The sequence below is a fragment of the Mytilus californianus genome, unplaced genomic scaffold (assembly GCF_021869535.1).
Source record: "Mytilus californianus isolate M0D057914Y unplaced genomic scaffold, xbMytCali1.0.p SCAF_9, whole genome shotgun sequence".
Lineage (NCBI taxonomy): Eukaryota > Metazoa > Mollusca > Bivalvia > Mytilida > Mytilidae > Mytilus > Mytilus californianus.
Genome location: NW_026262745.1, coordinates 86,020,804 through 86,035,645, shown reverse-complemented (window position 1 = coordinate 86,035,645; position 14,842 = coordinate 86,020,804).

Genomic DNA, 14,842 nt, shown 5'->3' with positions numbered 1-14,842 from the left:
ATCCTAACGAAAACATAAATATGTACATGTATGCTTAGTAGGTACGATAAGTAAGAAAAGAATGACTGATGTCGGAAGTAAAGTATGAATTATGTTGCGTATTTTTGTTTTTCTAAATTAAACGGTTCACTATCTTTTAAGTTAAGGTCAAAATTATTTAAAGAATTAAAGAGAAATGCAACCACATATCTATGAATGTGTATTTTCGTTTGATTAAAAGTTGACCTCTCAATTGCTCACTAAACAAGCAAGTTTAAAAGAACCGAAAGATTTGTAAGTCGGAGCATACATTACTGAACAAGCAAGTTTTCAATTAATCAAGATAAGTAAAGTTACTGCAACTGTATGTATGTGAAGTTAGTGTCCGGTTGGTTATTCGTTTTTTGATATTCAATATCAAACCATCTGCTAGCAGACATTTCGGTATTCAACTTTTCTTAGTTAAACTAATAAAAAATTTGAATATTCGATAACTTATTTAAAAAACGATAGTAGTACATGTAGTAATTTAAGGATGTTCGCTCCTCTGTTTCAAAATGACAAGCTTTTTTACAAGACTGTTGTAAATTGATAGTATATAAATAACGGAACCTAAAAAGCAGAAAATAATGAAAGGTCAGTGTCTTTGTTTTTGAGATATAAACAACTGCAAATTTGGCGGGAGTTTATTCTCTTGAGATTTTTCATACGTTTAGCTTTGGTACCTTTTTTCTTTCAAAAACTGTGAAAACATCACAAGGAGTTAATAAGATTTTCGAAAAATGGCTTTTTAAACTGTATGCAATAACATTATGTACAGAATAGTAGGGGATAGCCGGCAAAAATGGTTGTTGGTACCTAATGGATAAAACTAGAGGATTCCAAATATCTGACAAAAAGTATAAATCTAGAGTGGCGAAAATACTTAAAAGGAGTAAAAAGAGATGTACACAATCGTTTTGTGACCTCTACATGTTATCATTATTTCTCGTTGTCCTTGATGATAAAACCTTACGTACATTACAATTTTCTTTTTTTAATAATAAATATTTTTGTCATTAAAATGCAATCGTAGTTGTACTTTTAAAACCTAACATTTTAAAAAACAAAACCAAACGGACAATCTAGCAATATTTGAAAATATAAATAGATATAAAAAGTAAAAAAGGACATTTCCGTAATTGTTTTGTCTTCGATACAAAGTATGTATGCAGGACTCAAAGTTCAAGTTTGAAATGTAAAATATATCGAAAAAGACTAACGGAGACTTCCTGGTCTTTCATATGGGTAATAATAAGACTAGGTATGAATACAGATACCTCCGAGAAACATTTAATATTCGATATGTAAGTAACTGGAACCAAACTTCTAACTGTTATATTCAAGCCTGTTGCAATGTATTTTGAATATCAAACTGGCACGTAGAGCCCTGCATTCATATTGAAGACAAAATATTTTCCACAATATAATCTTTAATTATTATATCTGAATTTTCTCTATGCTAAATTTGATGATGATTGTTATTAAATGGAGGTCTATCTAACGCATCCAGTCCTTTTCCATTGATATTTGTTTTCTTTTGTATAGTAGTGACACTGAAAGTCCCTCGCACAGGTGCTTGAGGAACGGCACCCTCTTTTTTGATATATTTATATATATATATATTTAAGATTGAAAGATTGGAAATATCTAGTCATTGCGCTGCCCGGGGCCCTCTTGGTTTAATTTTCAATGAATATGTATTGCAAAGTGACACATTCAGCGCTACGTACATGTCGAAGATATTTTCTTGGTAATTTTTTTGATATGAAATGTATCTATACTTTATAATTCTCTGAAACTAACATTATCAAGATGCTTGATTTCTTGATTGACATGTTTCTTACGTTTGGAGGACGTGTTTTTCAACAGACTGTCGAAATTCCAATGGGAACAAATTGTGCAGCTCTTCTTGCCGACTTATTTCTTTATAATTATGAGGCTGACTTCATACAGGAACTTCTAAGGAAGAAAGTTAAGAAGTTAGCATTATCCTTTAACTTTACGTTCCGCTATATAGATGATGTTCTCTCACTAAATAATACAAAATTTGGTGACTATGTTGAACGAATCTATCCCATCGAACTAGAGATAAATGATACTACAGATACAGATAAGTCTGCCTCATATCTTGCCTTACATCTAGAAATTGACAATGAGGGTCGGTTAAAAACATAACTTTACGACAAAAGAGATAATTTCAGCTTCCCAATTGTGAACTTTCCATTTCTATGTAGCAATATTCCAGCAGCACCTGCATACGGAGTATATATCTCCCAATTGATACGATATTCCCGGGCTTGAATTTCCTATCTTGATTTCCCTGATAGAGGATTGCTGCTCACAAGGAAGCTCTTATACCAAGAGTTCCAAATGGTGAAGTTGAAATCATCCCTTCGTAAATTTTACGGACGCCATCACGAGTTGGTTGACCTTTATGGAATAACCGTTTCACAGATGATATCGGATATGTTCCTTATGTCGTAACTACAATACCCTTCACTTTTCACGAATGTGACGTACTGAATTAGACTATTTACCGGATTTGTAATAACATAAGCACAACGACGGGTGCCACATGTGGAGCAGGATCTGCTTACCCTTCCGGACCATCTGAGATCACCCCCAGTTTTTGGTGGGGTTCGTGTTGCTTAGTCTTTAGTTTTCTATGTTCTGTCATCTGTACTATTATTTGTCTGTTTTCTTTTTCATATTGGCCATGGCGTTGTCCGTTTGTTTTCGATCTATGAGTTTGACTGTCCCTCTGGTATCTTTCGTCCCTCTTTTGTCTTAGTGTTAGCAAGTTTTATTGACATTAAAAGACCAGGAAGGTCCCAACGTCCGTTTCAATATATTTTTAATATCAAACCGCTTCTCAGCCCTTTGTGTTTATCCAAGACTAAAAAGTTTCCATAAATTCCTCTTTATGTTACTTGTATTCATGTGTTTTGTTAGCTACCTCTATGCTAATGTTTTGAAGACTTAAATATCTGGAAGGTCTGGCCAATGTCATATGCTCTTTTACTTGAATATGATTTAAATATCAAGTCAATTGGAAAAGTTTTTTTTGTTGTGCATACCATTGTTATGTCTATTCATATTTTTACAAAATAACGAGCATCAATGATAACTCGTAAGGGGCCACAAAACGGTTATAATATTACAACCTCTCTGTTCTCGGCTTTTAACTATGAATATCATCTTTCATGTTATCGAATATTCAAATTTTATTACTTTTTAATTAGAAAATATGCATATCGAATCGACTGCTAGCACCCAGTTGAATATTGAATGTAGAAAAAAAACGAATAACTAACCAGCCGCTAATTTCACATTCTTTGCAACTTTTTAAATTTTTAGCATTAGTATTCAAATTATATGTGTACCGTAGAAAATGTAGAATGCATAGAAAACTTTTCATTTTCATAAGATGTAAGTCAATTTTAAACATTAGAAATATTCTGTTAAGATATCATTAGGTGTTTAACCTGGTTAGTTAAATTATAAAATTGATAATGGAAATGGGGAATATGTCAAAGAGACAACAACCCGACCAAAGAGCAGACAACAGCCGAAGGCCACCAATGGGTCTTCAACGCAGCGAGAAAATCACGCAACCGGAGGTGGTCATCAGCTGGCCCCTAAATAAAATTATGTACTGGTTCAGTGAATATGGACGTCACACTAAACTCCAAAACATATAAAGGAACTAAAATTAAAAAAACATACAAGACTAACAAAGGCCAGAGTCTCCTGACTTGGGACAGGCGCAAAAATGCGGCGGGGTTAAACATGTTTTGTGAGATCTCAACCCTCCCCTATACCTCTAGCTAATGTAGAATAAAGAAACACATAGCAATACGCACACTAAACTCAGTTTTAAAGAAGTCCGAGTCCGATGTCAGAAAAGGTAACAAAAGAAACTAAGCAAAATGACAATGATACATAAACTAACAAAGGACTACTAGCAGTTACTGACATGTAAGCTCCAGACCTCAATTAAACTGTTTGAAAGATTATGTCTTCATCATATGAAAATCAGGTACAATCCCTCCCGTTAGGGGTTTAGTATCATACCATCATAAAATATATGAGAAGAACATAACCCGTATCATGCCAACAACTGGTTTTAGAATAAATGTGTTTATTTCCGATGCAAAGACCCTATGAGTGAATCAATATTAATACCAAAATATCCAATCCTTAATGACCTGACAACAGTATCGTAACTATATCCCTTCCGAATAAATCTGTTTAAAGGTTTGGTTAGCTTTTGAGGTGAATGCCGACATTTGTGTGCTTTGTAAAGAATATTACCATAAAATATTGGATGTGAAATACTTTAACGTATAAGATATCTGCATGTTGATTTATATTTACGAATGATGTCCTTGTAGCGATATAAAATTTAGTAAATGTTTTGACTAGTTTGTGATATCGAAAGCCCTGGAGAAATCAAATACGTTGTTACATACACGAGCGAATCGAACAAGTTGAGATATATAAACACCATAAGATGGTGACAAGGGAACGTCACCATTTAAAAACGGATAATTAACAATAGGGAATGAAAAATCATCTCTTTTATCATAAATTTTGGTATTAAGCTTCCCGTTAAAGATATAGATATCAAGATCCAGGAAAGGCAGTGTTCATTGTTAGTATTAACTTTATTTAAAGTCAGTTATGCATGCCATCATATATTGTCGTATTGTTGAATATACATTTGATTTGAGGTATGTATCACGTATACTAAACCAAACAAAAAAATAGTTTCATAATTTCTTGTTTTGCCAAAATTAATAGTAAAAACTCTGGTATATATATATTAAGCTTAACTGTGAAAATAATCTAAGGGTTTATATAGAAATTATCGTTTTAGTGGAGGTAATGTGTATTTCATTCAAAAATGTCAAAAATTAAAAGTCTGAGATTATTCAAACTCAAACTGGTCATTACAAAAATATTCAAGAAAGAAACTTTTTTTTAAATTCAAATACACTTTATTTCCAATATCCTGTTTCAATTACCTTAGTAGCCCAGGAGAGCATACTTAGGGTCCCTGTGTTACATTCTTAAGAAACTTAACATAAAAGTCATGTTCTTTTTTCAGGTGAAAAAAATACATCTAACTTCATTTTTTTTTTCTCACAAATTTAGCTATTTTTTTCGTTTCTTGGTAGAAGATTTTGTTTTAACCTATTCATTGAATTTGATGTTGCATATTACAGAAGTTTAGTTTGACACAATGCAAACCTTTTAAAACATAATAGGCAATTGATTTATAAACTTCGATAAAATTAATGTATTTCTTTTGTTGCTGAGTGCATATAAAATCTGATAGAAAAAAATCTTGAATAGGAAACACATTTCATTAATGTCAATATAATTTTTTGTAATCTTTAAGTATTCTCAATGATATTAAGTTATAGATATAAGTTACTGAGAGGTGTTGCTAGATTTTTTCATTGTGATCAAATTATACCACTTCACTTATTAACATATTTTTGAAAAAGGAAATGAAAACATGAAAAATGAATAAAAAAAAAACCCCAACGAATTCCCAAGTGATGGTTCAAATTGACAATTACAACAATTAAAATCTTTAAGTAGCATTCATTTTTAAACTAACTCAGAGGTGCATGCTAGGTTGTATGTATAAAATACGTAATCCTGTCATACTGAAAATTAAAAAAAAGCATGCGTTCAAAACAGAAGTCAAAGAGAACAATATAGTAGCAAAACAAGACAAGTAACAGATTTTTGACACTTAATTAAATCGGAAAAAAAGTTGATTATGTTGGAAACCAAAGTTTTGTTTTGAAAGATATTCTCTTTCGTTGAACCTAAAGTACTCCAATTGCATTCGATTCACTGCTTGCTTTCCTTGTACAAAATGAATTTTACTTGAAAAGATAACATTGTTTGTCCATAAAATACTGCTCGCCGTAGCGTCATGGCCCTTATTCCTTCGAAACTGTAAACTAATTGCCGATTTCGAGCAATCGGCTTCGTTGGAAAACTATTCACTAGGTTGTAATGTGTAACGGAAGCTCTGCAAATAAAACCGCGTATCTCGGTCGTGGGTTGATAACTTCAAATATATGTTTTGAGAATTGTAAGGAAAAATGCAAAACGTGATTCTGAAAAATAACATTGTAAACCATTTACACCGAAAAACGTTCAATCCTAAGTGTTGTCCAGTAGAACTCATTGTTCTACTGATAATTTTTTTTATGTATTCCTGCTAAAATCCTTAGTATCAATTTGATTAATAAAAGATGATGGAATGAAAGAAATGTTTGCAATTTTGATAATAGTTTACATTTGCCTACGTATTCGTTTAGTTTCATGGACGAAATACTTGAAATTTACCAAAATACACAAATATAGAAGCAGTGAGCAAAATTCAGACATTGGTAGGTATGTAACATGCATTGGAGGTAAATTTAAATAGTTTTATAAACACAGAGAAACCCCAATGAAGGTGTCATTTTCTGAATAGTAGATCTCTTTATAAAGACAATTAGGGATACGGAAGACAGAAATCCTAAATTTTTAATATGAATTCAGTACCAGATGATAAAATACAAATTTTACTCTGTAGTATATCTAAAAAGAAGTAATTTTTGTTCATAATCTAACATGCTATGACATTTACGAATACTTATTGAGGAAATGAACTGTAATACATAATCCTGTATTTTCTTTCGTCACAGATGCTCTGTTAAGATATCATTAGGTGTGTAACATGGTTAGTTAAATTCTGCATACCATCATATATTGTCGTATTGTTGCATTTACATTTGATGACAACTACTGAAAAGGTAAATTTTAGGGTGACGTATATTTTTTGGGTCTTTATTTTAATTAAAGGGGATTTGTCATTCTGAAGATATAAAAATTAAAAAAATGAAGTCAGAAATGCAATATTTAGACTGGACATTTTTGATTCATAACTGTTTAGTTACAACAAAGATACAAAAAGGATCGGACACAAGTTTAACCAACTTATAAAGTCTTCTCCTACATAATACTACAATAACAAATATACAGAGCATGCACAGTTTAGAAGATATATATTAAAGGTAATACTAAAATGAGGCATTTGCACAGTCTGGGAAGAAAAAATAAAAAAGCCTAACACCATTAACAAGGAAAGGGATAGAGAATTGAGAAAAAGAAAGAAAAAAAGAAAAAAAAATAGAAAGAGAAGAAGAAAAGAAAAGAAATAATACAAATATGAAAAAAAAAATAATAAATAAATAAATAAATAAATGAAATTCTGTGGTGACGGTGTCTTTGTTTATTCATATCTTATTTAATTATACTACAAGGAATCGTTTTGATTTTTTTATATACTTAAAGACTTCTTTAAAGATTTTACTGTTTTTTCTCGTATGTTAAAGTTTGGCTACCCTCAGTGAGCAACTGTAGATTTATTGTCACTTGAAAACGATGAATGTTGGTTAATAGATCGTTCCTTATATCGCTGTATTTATTGCAATTAAAAAAATGAAATGAATCTCCAAGCGGAGCGCCACAAGCACAATATGGATTTTGTATTATATTTGATTCAAATAGGTCGTTATTTAGAAATGAGGCTGAACATCGCAGCTGTGTTAAAATTACACTCAATTTCCGCGGACCATACATAAAATGCTTAGGTACAGTATTTGCTTCGTATGTATTATTCAACAAAGAGCGTTTGAACTTAGATAGGGTATCAAGTGTACAGATAGAATTATCAAGTTTGTTCCATTCTCTGATGGACGAGGGAATAAATGCAGAATTTGTTATGGAGAGTCGACAAAAGGCGGCTATTAAGTCATTGCCATTACGCAGTGGATAAACAGTTGTACTTTATATAGTTGGGGGAATTAAATCACATAAATATTGTGCAGCGAGACCATTGTACATCTTATAAAATAATTGCAGTTTTCTTCTGTGCCTTCTACTGTGTAGGGGTTCCCAGCCAGTCTCTAAATATAAATATTCGGTTTTAGTAAAGATTGACAGTCCTGTTACAATCTGGGAGAGAGTTACACCTAAGTGTTTATGACTTGATGTGTTAGATATTGATCTTTCATTGAAAGAAAAACTTAAATTACTTGGAATCTTAGTATTTGAGCAAATCATTATTTCCGTTTTATCTGTGTTAAAGGACATTAACCAATTTTTGGACCAATCATTGAGTTTGTTTAAATCATGATTAACTACTACCTCTTAGTCTATAATGCTTGCGGTGGAATATCCCAGCGACGTATCATCAGCAAAAAGTCTGGTCAGTGAAATTAAATTTTCGCCAATATCATTTATATACAGCAAAAATAAAAGGACGCCGAGAACAGAGCCTTGGGGTACCCCCGCAGAAACAATTGACAATGACGAAGACGAATCTCTGATAACTACTTTTTGTTTTCTTTGAAAAAGATAATTTTTTGTCCATGCAAGTTAATTTCCCTTTATTCCATAAGAATACATTTTATGTATTAGTCCATTATGCCATACTTTATCAAATGCCTTTGAAAAATCACAGAATACGAAGCAACTGAATTCTTTTTTTTCAAGAGAATCTAATATAGTATTATTAATAAAGATGGTTATAAATATGTTTCCTACACAGCTAATCAGGGATATCGGTCGATAATTAGATGGTAGGGATACATCTGCTTTCTTAAATATGGCAATTACATTGGCTTTTTTCCATGAAGTAGGGTATTTCCCTTGGGACAGGGATTTATTAAATATAATTTTAAGGGGTTTTGCAATTTTTTTGGGGGGATATTTTGAGCATCCTGTGACTGATTCTGTCTGGCCCAGATGCTTTTTTAGGATCAAGAGTAAGAAGTATATCGATTGTTTCACTCTCTGTTATTTGAATATCACTAATAATACTTTCCGTTCTATTCTTAAATGGGGGCATCTCAACATTTTGTTCTTCAAGTTTTGATATTGACTCGAAGTATTTATTCATTAGTTCACATTTGTCAGTATCGTCATATACAATATGGTCAAAATTTGGCTCATTATTTATATTTTGAATTGGCGGAATTGCGTTATTCCCCATATTAGATTTTATTAACATCTTCATTATTTTCCAGTAATTTTAAGTACTGGAATTATCCAGTAAAAAATTATCCAAATTTTTTTCAAATTTTTCTCGGGCAGTTCTTTTCATATTATTTACCTTATTTCTTTGTTTTTTATATCTTATTTTATCACTTTCTTTATTATTTTTTAGAACTGTTTTTCGTGGTCATGCATACCGTCCTGGGAAATTACAACTACTGATTCTTAGTGACGGTTCAGTATTTTCATTAAACAGATGAAATGCTGCCACTCTAGATTGATCCAGAAAAAAAATGTAGTCATTGTGTACCAGTAGTGATGTCATATGTTTTAAAAAATCCATCCTGAAAAAAAATATTTATTGATTAATGTTACCACAGGGTACTTTTCCTTATACAATACAAATATGGTCAAATTTGGTTGATGCAGTCAAATCTTTTTGTTATACTTATCAATCCTGAGATATGAAATCTACTGATTATTTGCGATTGTTCAGCCTTATGAATAAAAAGATGAAATGCTGGCACTCTAAATTAACGAGGACATTATTTTGTTGTCATTGTATACCAATATTGCTGTCATTTGTAAATATACAATCCCTCTTGCTATATAAATTTCATAATAAAGTGCAAATTAACCCAAATAATTCAGATCCTCCCGTAATCGATCTTTTCTACTTACGAGGGCCTGAATTCCTAACACGCTAAAAACTCTTCACGAACCCTAGATTTTGATTGGTGCCCTGTAGGAGAGGTGACCAATCAGCAGTCAATTCAATTTATTCGAGATAGGTAAATCCCGAGTTTATTCCGAATGATTGATTGACTATTTTTCATTTTCTATGCATTCAGGCGTTAATGAAGTGATCGTGGAACAGCGGAATATAACGACTTAACTATTCGGGTTAAGTGCAAATATGGTCAGTTTTGGTTGATGCGATCAAATATTTTTGTTATAAAAACCATCCTGATATTTAAAAACTTCTGATTTTTAGTGGCGGTACATTTTTTCAAATAAAAAGGTGAAATGGGTCACACTGAATTAAAACCGATCATAAATTTTAGTACTTTACACCAATATAGAACTCCTTTGTCATGTATACAATATATCCATATTTAGAAGAAAAAAACATAGCATCGTATTTTAAGATCATATGGGCTACTTGAAGGGTAAAATGACAAGTAATCATTAATCATGTTTTAAAAGGTATTTGTTAACAAGCACATACAAACAGTCTCTGTTTACTCTATTCAGACTTTGATATCATTCATCATACATGAATATTATACTTATTTAATAGTTTATTCTAATAAAATATCGATTATCATTTCTATATTATTGATGAAACTTTATTTATCTAAATCGTAGATAATGCCCCTTCAAAACCTGCAATCAACGAACTAATTTTTGGTTACTTTTAAACAAAACTTTTCAACTCTGGGTGATTACTTTGAGGATATTGGTTGGCTTTAATTCACTGACGCTTGCTATTAAAAGTAGATATGATGTATGAAAACTACTGTTTTTTGGTGACGGTTTAGTATTTTGAATAAAATGAGTGAGCACATTAACTGATTTAGGATACCGCTGCATAGTCATTAATAATTTTAATAATCAAGTGCAAGTATGGTCAGTTTATGTTGATGCAGTAAATTATTTGTGTTAAACAAACCACCCTGAGTATAAAAACTGATGATGTTATTGATAGTACAGTATTTTGAATAAAAAAGGAAATGCTGGTACTCTAATATATTTACTTTGTTACTTATTTTTTGGTTTTCAAACTACAGTGGTAATAAAACTGATGACATTGTTTTTGTTATTATGCGACTAAGAAATATTCAAAATTTACAAGTCTACGATGTGTATATACAGTACATGTTACTATCTCAAGAATACTTTTGAGTTCATTTAATATACAATCATATTCAATATAAATTAGATAAATTCCATGATTCTAATTTTTTTGGGGGCACTATAATTGATGTGGAAAAACAATTATGGTCATTGCATACAACAATTGCCGTCATTTGTATTATACATTCCATCCTTGTTTAACCGCCGCCATCCCCAACCTCAAGCCTTCAATATATCAATGATCAGGGAATATTTTCAGCTGCTTGATATTAATGAAATTGTATTGTCTGGATTTTTTATAAATTTCATGTATTCATCCCCCAAGAATTCAGGTGTCTCATCACCACCGTCAGTTTAACTCGTTCGGCAGCCATGCTGCACTGTCTAAATCAATAGGAAGCCATGCTTTGCTCCCTCGGACCCATGCTGTGTTCCTTCGAATTGACGGGTGTGTCACTGCCTTTGAAGTCTGCTTGTCATGAACGCTAATAATTTTTTTAGGCAGGGACCGGTCAAACTTTATCCATAGTTTAGATTATTTCCAAGGGCCAATAAATATTTGTATAATCATAAATCTATGTATATATTTATTGAATAAAATTTGTTTTTTAACAAACTTCTTGTCAGTAGCTATGTCCATTATTTTAGAAATGCAGTCTGTTTATAGGTACTTAATTTTCCAACTAGGTGATTTTTGCAACAAGTCGTCAATGAGACATATTTATTAATTTCGCAGTCTTTATCAATGATCGAAATGTATAATTGATTTTACAGTTTAAAAACACACACACAGAAATATTTTTTGCTACAGATTTCTTTACATTTGTGTTAGTCGAAACTTTGATGTATCACTATTTGAATTAGTATTTCGATAGGCTCGTGCATAGTACGAAAGAAAGATTTCAGTTATCAAGCTGCTCTTTATCTAATTATAGAGTATCGAATGCACATGGAATCTTGGGTCATTCAAGGTCTTTCACCTCTAGGATTTCGGGATGATTGACATGAATAAAATCTAAGAAAAAGTAATTTCGTGTTCATAATCAATCACGCTATTTTGTTTATAAATAGCTATTGAGGACATGAACTGTAATACGTTAGATTTTGTCTGTGATCACCGATGCTCTTATAAGATATGTGTAGATGTTTTACATGGTCTATTTATGCATACTATCATATTGTTGTATTGTTTCATTAACATTTAATAAGAACTACTTACAAGGTAAACTTTTAGGGTGACGTATATTTTCTAGGTATGTATTTTTGTATACAATACGTTGTACAAAAAAGGGATTTGTTATTCTTAAGAGAAACAAATTATTTGATGAAGTTAGAAATGCAATATTTAAACAGGACATTCTAGATTCATAAGCGTTGCATCTCTTATATACTTTCTTGCAATGATTCTTCCTGAACGGAGAGTAGATCCACGAGGAATTTATGAGAAACCCTTCAAAGAAATGTATGATTACATTGTTGGTAAGTTTTGAACTAAAGATTAGAAACCATATAAGGTAACTTCCATCCTCAATCATTGGTTAACTCCGCTACTTTCTTGGAGGAATGGAATCGGCGGAGTTTTGATGAGTGCAGATAAATCATGTTTGTGATCATAATGAAGTTATACGTTAAAGATTTCGTTCTTGTATTTTTTCATGAATGATGGTCAGTGTTGTGCATGATGAAAATTTTAAAGCTTGAATATAATAGGATTCAATATTGAAAAAAGATTATTTCATGATACATGCACAGCCAGCTTACATACAAATACGTATTGTGTATTTATGTTTATGTGGCAATGTTAAACTTCTTCCAAACCTATGTAACTATAAGTAATCATTAACAAGTTTTTATCCACGTTTTCAAAAAAGTTCAAAAGAAACACCCTTTTTGAATCATACCAGAGCGAGGGTGAAGATCACATCTTTCTTTTGAAAAATCATTAAAAAAGACAAATTTTTTATACTGTGAAAGTACTTTTTTCATGTGGTAACAATTCTCGTGGTTTTTGTGGATGTCTTTATCCACGAATGTGAGTATCCAACGAAATGTAACAACTGTTGTCGAAATCAAGACATGCAAAGATCCCCTGTAGGTTTGACTTTATTGATACGGGCATATAATCTAGAGAAAACATTTAGTATCAGCCAACGCACTATGAACTATATGCAGTGACGTAGCACCAGTGTAGCATGTACAACTTCAGACAGAATTTTAATCTTTAAAAAACCTGTTGTACGACTTTTAACCTTTTATTTTTCATGAAAACTTGGTTTTGAAAGATGAAAGTCAGTCTTTCGGTGATGATAAATGATGATGAAGTGTTCATTTTATCTCCTCATCAATCTCTTACGACAAAAAATAATATTGGGCTTGCTTTTTTATTATTTCATGAGAATTGATTAAAAGTACATTTGTAACATTTTTCATGCAACATGTTTTCTTTAAATGACATGTTTATGGGCCAATTACACCTTTGGTGATCATGATTTTGTTGATCATTCGATTTCGGGTTATTTATAAATGTCACTACTTCTGATAACACGGGTGCAACAATTAAAATGTTTACTTTGCAATTTCCTTCAATCGAGACAATTTGTAACCAGAGAAGAATCAGCTTAATTCTGAAAGCACTTAGTTTATTAAAAATTTGATGAGTGTTGTTAGAAATGGAAGACGCACAAAAAGTAAAATGAAAATCATATGATTATTTTCAAGAATCTTTGTTTTTGATGGGTTAAAATTAATCATCCAATTATTTTTCAGAAAACTAAAATCCACGAATTTAAAAACCCATGAACATGTCACTTTTGCTTAATCCACTGAAATTGAAGCCCACAAATAAAAGTATTTTCACAGTACTTTACGTATTGTTATGATTAAAACGATATACAATAACCATAATGGAAAGCTTTAGCGGCAATCTCATTTCAGATATCTTATATTTGTGGTAATATATCCATATTTAAAAGAAAACACATAGCATTGTATTAAAAGATCAAATGGGTTACTGAAAGGGTAAATTGACAAGTTATTATCTTTCATGTTTTAAAAGGTATCTTTTAACAAGTAAATACGAAAAGACTCTGTTGACCCGATCCATCCTTTGATATCATTCATCATACATGAATACTATAATAGTTTATTCTAATAAATTATCTATCATCATTTGTATAATATTGATTTTACTTTTTTGTCTAAATCGTAGAAAATGCCCCTTTAAAACCTGCAATCAACGAACTCATTTTTGTTTACTTTAAAACAAAACTTTTCCACTCTGATGCATATTTCTTAAACTGTATGGTTATATGGTTTGAGAATATTGGGTGGCTTTAATTCACTGAAGCTAAGATATTAAACCTAAATATGAGATATCAAAACTACTGTTTTTGTGTGACGGTCTAGTCGAATAAAAAGAGAACATGCCTGCATTCAAACTGATGCGAAAACAAATTTGTAGTCATTGTGTACTAAAGTTGCTGTCATTTGTATTAAACAATCCATAGTTAACAAATCTACTGATTTATGACACCGCCGTATAATATATTTATAAAGTACATAACTGGTCAGTTTTGGTTGTTGTGGTCAAATACTTTTGTTATCATGGTAATCCAAACCACCCTGAAATATAAAAACTACTGACTTGTAATAACGATTCATTATTTTTGAATAAAACGATGAAATGCTGGAACTCTAAATTGATGCGGACAAATTTGTGTACTAATATTGCTGTCGTTTGTATTAGACGAGACATCCTGAATAAACAAATTTACCGATTTATGATACCGACGTATAATTTTCATAATAAAGTACAAATAAGGTCAGTTTAGGTTGATGCGGTCAAAATATTTAGCCAAACATTTAATAAAGACCAACCTGATATTTTGTAACAGTT